This window comes from Zootoca vivipara, chromosome 3 (genome assembly GCF_965207765.1).
Source record: "Zootoca vivipara chromosome 3, rZooViv2.hap1.1, whole genome shotgun sequence".
In the NCBI taxonomy this organism is placed as follows: Eukaryota; Metazoa; Chordata; class Lepidosauria; order Squamata; family Lacertidae; genus Zootoca; species Zootoca vivipara.
The window spans coordinates 117,095,618-117,102,281 of NC_142586.1; the positions used below are offsets into that span (position 1 = coordinate 117,095,618).

General features: G+C 49.0%; 1 protein-coding gene across 9 annotated transcripts in view; it reads right to left on the reverse strand.

Moving 5' to 3' along the window:
- The window catches only part of PTK2B (protein tyrosine kinase 2 beta), a 96,913-nt gene extending 94,252 nt beyond the window's left edge, over positions 1-2,661 (reverse strand). For 6 of the 9 annotated variants that reach the window (XM_060273198.2, XM_060273197.2, XM_060273196.2 and 3 more), the window contains exon 1: positions 2,322-2,661. The gene's annotated coding sequence lies outside the window, so the exon portion shown is untranslated. Of the gene's footprint in view, positions 1-1,953; positions 2,261-2,321 lie in introns of those variants that run through there. The other 3 variants (XM_088666968.1, XM_088666969.1, XM_060273194.2) reach the window with 3 other exon arrangements.
- Positions 2,662-6,664: the final 4,003 nt, after the last annotated feature.

Sequence of the window (6,664 nt, forward strand, 5' to 3'; positions counted from 1 at the left end):
GAAGTATCTGTAACCTGCTGTAGCACTGTACAACACCTGTGCTGCCCAGTTGCTGCCGGGCAAAGTTCAAGGTGCTACTATTAGTATATAAAGCCCTTAACTGCTTGGGGCCAGCTTCGTTGCAGGATTGCATAACCCATATAGGCCCACTCGACTCCTTCGACCTGCAGAACGGGCACCTGGAATATTCAGGTGCAATATTTGATCCATGTTGGGAAGAAATCCATCTTTTAGTGAGTGTGGCAGTACCAACACTCTGGAACTCCCCATCTACAGTGCCTGTTTAAAATGTTTCTGCTTAGAAACCTATCCAAAGATGTAGAAGTTGCACATGTGCTATCTCCTCAGCTACTGTTGATTTTCATCATCTTTTGAATGTTTTTATATACTTGGCTTTAACTGTTTTTTTTAACAAAAAATAGTAATGTTTTATTCTATATTTCTGTACACTGCTTAGCCCCCCCTACAAATACGATACAAGTCTTCTTAAATAAATAAATGATTTTTAAAAATCTGTCTGTTGTAGCATAAACAACCAAGAGTCTTGTGGCACCTCCTTAAAAGCTAATAATTTCATGGTTAGGAAAGAGCCTGCTTCAATAGCCTGGCCCGTAAAAGCTGTTGCCACGAGAAAATTTCATTTAGTCTCCAAAAGGTGTCACAACATATTGAAATTAAGATTTGCTTTTCAATGTACTTGATAGCTTTGTTTTGTACCGGAATCAAGAGAGTTATAATTACATCGGGGGAGCCTGGGTACTTCTGTTAAATGATGGCTCAGTTTGCAGATGTTTATCTATGCTGTAATTTTCATTATATTTAAGTGCCACAAGATTCTTTTCTTCTAAAAATTTCATTCCAATATGAGAAAGCAGGGCCTGATACAGGGAGGTCCAGTGCAGTTTGGGGCCTGATCCAGTGAGGCCCAGCACCCTCCTCCCCCCCCTTTCTACTAAGGGCAGTGCAATCAGCCAAGCCTTGGAAAACCCCGTGCCACCCTGGGGAAACAAAGACATCAGCCACAAATCTGTCACCAGCGCCTCTCTGTTTCTGGCTAAGAGATTCTGCAATTGCTCTGATTAAAAAAATTACATCAAGTCTAAATTTCTACCAGCTAAAAAAAAACAACCACCAGCTTTAAAGAAACATAGATACTGCTGAAAAAAATCAGACCAGTCGCAAGAACCATCCTCCTTAGTGAGCCTGTGGGTTAAGTAAGGAATAAAAAAAATCCCTTCCAGTAGCACCTTAGAGACCAACTAAGTTTGTCATTGGTATGAGCTTTCGTGTGCATGCACACTTCTTCATGCACACGAAATCTCATACCAATGACAAACTTAGTTGTTCTCTAAGGTGCTACTGGAAGAGATTTGTTTTATTTTGTTTCGACTACAGCAGACCAACACGGCTACCTACCTGTAACTAGAACCATGGTTTTGCATTCTTCATTCTACCGTAGTGATACAATTTAAGATCCTTTCCACATGAGAGAATTATAACCAAACACACACACAGAGAGAGACATGTACATTGTCTGTGCTTTCCCAGAAGTGCACCTGGGCTGAAGACATCGCAACTTTCCCACAAATGCCCGCACAGCTCTTGAGAGCGCTTGCTTGAATGCACAGCCTGCGACATCTCCCAATATTGTTCCTAAAAGCAGGCAGCGCTCGGATTTCAGGTTGAAGTCTGGCTGGCAAGCCAGAACACGCAGTGGCCCACGAGGCAGGAGACTTTGGAGGAGGAAGCCTTGAAATATGTGCCCCACGGCAGCAACCACCATTCCTCGCCCAGCCAGCTACCTCGCCTTTCGGGTCCCCACCCTGCCGGTGTCTCTCAGCAGCCACGCTGGGTCTGGCAAATCCAGCTACTAGCACATCTGGGGGTAGGTGGGGGAAGCCCAGACGGCTGGAAACAACCCTTGCCACTGCCCCTGACCGTTTTGCCTCCTACCTTTCTGCCCACCTTCGAAGCCAGGGCTGTCTGGAGGATCCCAAAGCACTCCTGCCTCTCACAGGAGGGTCCCGCTTCTCCTGGGCACGGGGGCAAGAGGCTAGTGCCAAAGCAGCTGCCTGGTTGTCCCTGTAGGCCCCATCGACCAAGCAAGCGCACTCTCCTTCCCCTCTCTTACTTCCTGGTTGCGCCTACCCTGCAGCTATGTGCAAGTGTGTCAGACATTCTCCAGCCGACTGCCAAAGCTGTAATATTCCTCCGAGCGAGCAGGGAACCTGCCTTGACAAGCAACACGAACACTTCTCCCCCCCACCCACCCTTTCTTTTCGCAACATCTCTCTTGTTTGAAAAAGGTCAGGGAGACTCACCTGAGGTAGATCCGGTCTGATCTTTTTGCAGTTGGCTCTCTCGCTCTCTGCCTTCCAGAGAGATTTTCCTCCTACAAACCAGAGCAGGTGAACAGAACTTTTGAGCTGGCTGCCTGAGCAAATGCCTGAGCTGAGTGGGAGGGATGATTCGGTCTGCCGGTGTGTTTTTCCTTCTCTCCCCCTCACTTTTTTCTTTCTTTTTTTTCTTTTTCTGGTTTTTTTTTCCTTTCTCTTTTGTACATCTAACCACTCCCCTATTTCTGTCTGCCCACTTCCTTAAAGGGCTCAGAGGAGGAGGAGAGTATGAAACCAGGGCATGAATATTCTACAAGTGGGGACTACTTCCGTCATAACGGCAGCAGCCGAGGGAGAAAGAGCAAGCAGACAAAACAAAAATCTTGGGTCTGCCTATCCCAGAAAAGAAGGGAGATGTGGCCTGCAATGGGTTCTCTTTTGCAGAAGCAGTTTCTGTGGATGCAGCAGCGTGCAAGCTTTCGAGTCACACAAGAGTCTGCCAGCTACCAGATAAAGAATTCTCCATAATGCCGATGTTTGCACATATCAAACAGCAACAGGATAGTGCCTTTGAACAGGTCCCCTAGCAGTGACCCAAATGTAAAGCCTAAGCATGGCACAAAAAACCCTAGCAGTTAAAAAAAAAAGCGAGTTTCATTCTGAGCTAACATCTTCCGACCCTGACAATGGGTGGAGAAGGTATTCTTATTAAGCACTTGCAAAATAAGTGTACCCCATTCTCAGGATTGAGTAGCCTGGCTGCTGGACCAGACCAGTGGACCATTATTTATTTTATTTATATTTTACTTATTAAATTCCTATACTGTCCTTCATCTGAGGTTCACAGGGCACTTTACAATATAAAAACACAAGAACACTTATACCATCTAGCTTGCCACCCTCTTTCCACAGTGGCCAACCAGATGCCACTGCATAGAGCTTAAAGGGACCCCTGACCATTAGGTCCAGTCGTGACCGACTCTGGGGTTGCGGCACTCATCTCACTTTACTGGCCGAGGGAGTCAGCGTACAGCTTCTGGTTCATGTGGCCAGCATGACAAAGCAGCTTCTGGCGAACCAGAGCAGCACACGGAAACGCCGTTTACCTTCCTGCTTGGAGCGGTACCTATTTATCTACTTGCACTTTGACGTGCTTTCAGGGCAGTCTCGAAGAGGTCGCGCGCCCTGGCGCTGAGGGGCGGCGATCGCTCCGGCGCCCCCGCCCTCGCAGGGCGCAGTATGGTTTCCGCGCGGCTTTGCCGCGCAGCGCCCTGCCTACCGGCCCGATGCCCTGGCAGACCACACCACCAGGAGTCTACCTAGAGCCGGCCCTGCGTGCTTTCTAACTGCTAGGCTGGCAGGAGCAACGGGAGCTCACCCCGTCGCAGGGATTCGAACCGCTGACCTTCTGATCAGCCAGCCCTAGGCTCAGTGGTTTAACCCACAGCGCCACCTGCATCCCTGCATAGAGCTTAGATGGAGAGAAAAAAGAATGCTTTAACGGTTTTCAAAATGAATCAGATGCCGATAGAAACCTGCTCTTCTTTCATGAAAAACATGAAGATGTAGAATGTTGACTCGGGGGGGAAAGAGCCAGTTGCCTGGGCCAGTCTGTTTGGGTTTTCTTCTTTGCAGAAAAGTAGGCTCAAGGCCATCAGCCTCCTTGTGGTTTTAGTTGCATGGCTTTTGAGAAAAGGCAATAGTTCAATGGTGGAGAATCTTTTTTGCATGCAAAAGGTCCCAGGTTCAATCCTGGCAGCAGCTCCTGGTAAGTCTGGGGGAGACCTGTGTCTGAAACGCTTGAAAGTCACTGAGTTAGATGGATCGGGGGGCTCTCACTTCCTATATTCCTATGTGTTGGGTTCCAGCCTCCAACCAACGAGAAACTGGTGGGCTCTGTGTCCTGCAGGTGCTAGAAACCAACAGTCTTTATCTCCCTGCCGCCACTACCCCTCAGTTCACACCTTGACCAGCTCTGGGCACCATGCTCAAATCCAGAGGACTCCACCCTGACTGCATGATTTTTGTGTAAGCCTAGAGTGGGGGACGAGGCTCTCTGCCTTGCAAGTTAGATGTTCCCAGCTGGCCAGAAGGGCAGATGGATCAGGGGTTGAGGTGGTGTGTTTTCTCCAAAGGGCTTTGGTGGAATAATAGAGCCTGTTCCCCATAGGTTTGGCCATGTTGTGCTGGATCCGTAACTAGCTCTAAATGGGAGCATTGACATTGCAAAAAAAAAAACCTCCCCTGCAGTTTGGCTTTTAGGGAGGTCATGTAAGTGAACCAAGCCACATGGGGCAGGGGCGTTCTGCTGAATCCAGCCTCTTCTTCGGAGCAGGTAACAGGCAAAGCCGGGGAACGCAGAGACTGCATATGGAAGGAGAGCTTCTCTTCCCCCACATCACAGCCCTCTGGAGACAACCGGCCTCTGGGCCCCAATGGAACAAAAAAGTCAATTCACAGCGTTTTTCCTTCCCCCCCTCCCAGACCTCGAGAAACCTCTGAGCAAAGCTCCGTATATCACCACTTCCTCGTATAAAAAGGCAAAACTAGGAAATAGAGGAGAATGCCACCCAGCAATCCTAGAACAGTGGGGCAGGGAAGCATTTCTTGCCATTTCCCGTCACTTAAAGCATGGACTTACTTTTAAAAGGGTGCCCGTCCGTCTTTCAAACAAGCCACTGTTCCAAGTGAAGAGATGCCTGTGGAAGGAGGAGGCAGGTGAATTCTGAGGGACTTGATGGGGGGACTTGGAAAGATTTCAGAGTTAAAAATAACAACACAGAGAACACCCACACACCCACAGGTTCCTGTGCACGTGCTGCCACCACGTGGCGTTGAAGGGTAGGTGCTGCGAATGAGAGAATGGGCATCCTTACAAGGGAAGGCACCTTCCTGAATCCAAAAACCAAAGCCTCATACTCAATGCATCAGACTGCAAGTGGGACAAGGGGGGGGGTTCATGTGACTGGATGCAACTCCTTTCAAAATAATTATGATCATACCGACACATCCTCGCAGTTAGAAAGCTAGCTTCTCAAGGACAACGGTACAAGCCTTGCCATCTCCCTGATATGCTAGTTTTCTGTGTGCGAGGAACTGTTTCATATTGTGGGACGTTCCATTGTGTGAGCCTCTACTGGCTGTCTGAAGTGGCAAAGTCCATGTCCCCATAAAACTGAACAGAAGAGTGGTGATTCTTGAATGCTTTGTACCCACCGGGTTGTTCCTCTGCACGATGGTCCATTTGTCAATATCCCGAAGTCTGGACCATTCTACATTCTCTCTGTTATTATGATTCTTGTCATGTGTTCCTCAGCGCAGGAGAGTTCTGACTGCACTATCTGACTTTTAGAAGACATCTGAAGGCAGCTCTGTTTAGGGAAGTTTTTAATGTTTCATGTTTTATTGTGTTTTTACTATTCTGTTGGAAGCAGCCCAGAGTGGCTGGGGAAACCCAGCCAGATGGGCGGGGTATAAATAAGTTGTTGTTGTTGTTGTTGTTGTCGTCGTCAGCAAAGCATGAAACTCTTAATCTCAGGATTGTTGGTTTGAGCCCCACATTGGGGTTGGACTATATAACTATTGGCAGGGCCGGCTCGTCGTAGACCCCCGGTGGCGCAGGGCAGCATGGTGCCGGCCCGCCCGCTGGCTGGCCGGTCCGCGGTCCGCTGCGCAGCTGCGCGCGGCGCCCACCTGCCCGCCGCGCTGGGAGGGCGCCGGAGAGATCGCGCTGTGCCTGCCCGCCCGCCCTCCGCGCAGCAGCGCCGCGCCCACCCGCCCCGGGAAACGGGGCGGAAGGGTGCCGGAGAGATCCGGCGCACCATGGCGACAGGGGCGCTTAAGACGGCGCTGACTATTGGGTCCCTTCCAACTCTACAATTCTATTATTTTATGAAAACCAATATTCATTTCATCGTCCTGCAAAAAAAATCTACAGAACTCAAGCAACCTCTAGCAAGATCAGGGGCAAAACTTAAATGGTTATCCACATTTATTTCCTTGGTTTCTGTCCTTGCTCCTAGGTTTGTCCTTGGATACACATCTCTGGCCTCCTCTTATTATCAAGTCCGCTCTGTGTTTTATCTATCTTTGCTAACTAACAGTTATTTGGCTTTGATACGGCTTTTGAGTTCCCATGGACTGCAAGAAGATCAAACCTATCCATTCTACAGGAAATCAGCCCTGAGTGCTCACTGGAAGGACAGATCGTGAAGCTGAGGCTCCAAGACTTTGGCCACCTCATGAGAAGAGAAGACTCCCTGGAAAAGACCCTGATGTTGGGAAAGATGGAGGGCACAAGGAGAAGGGGACGACAGAGGACAAGATGG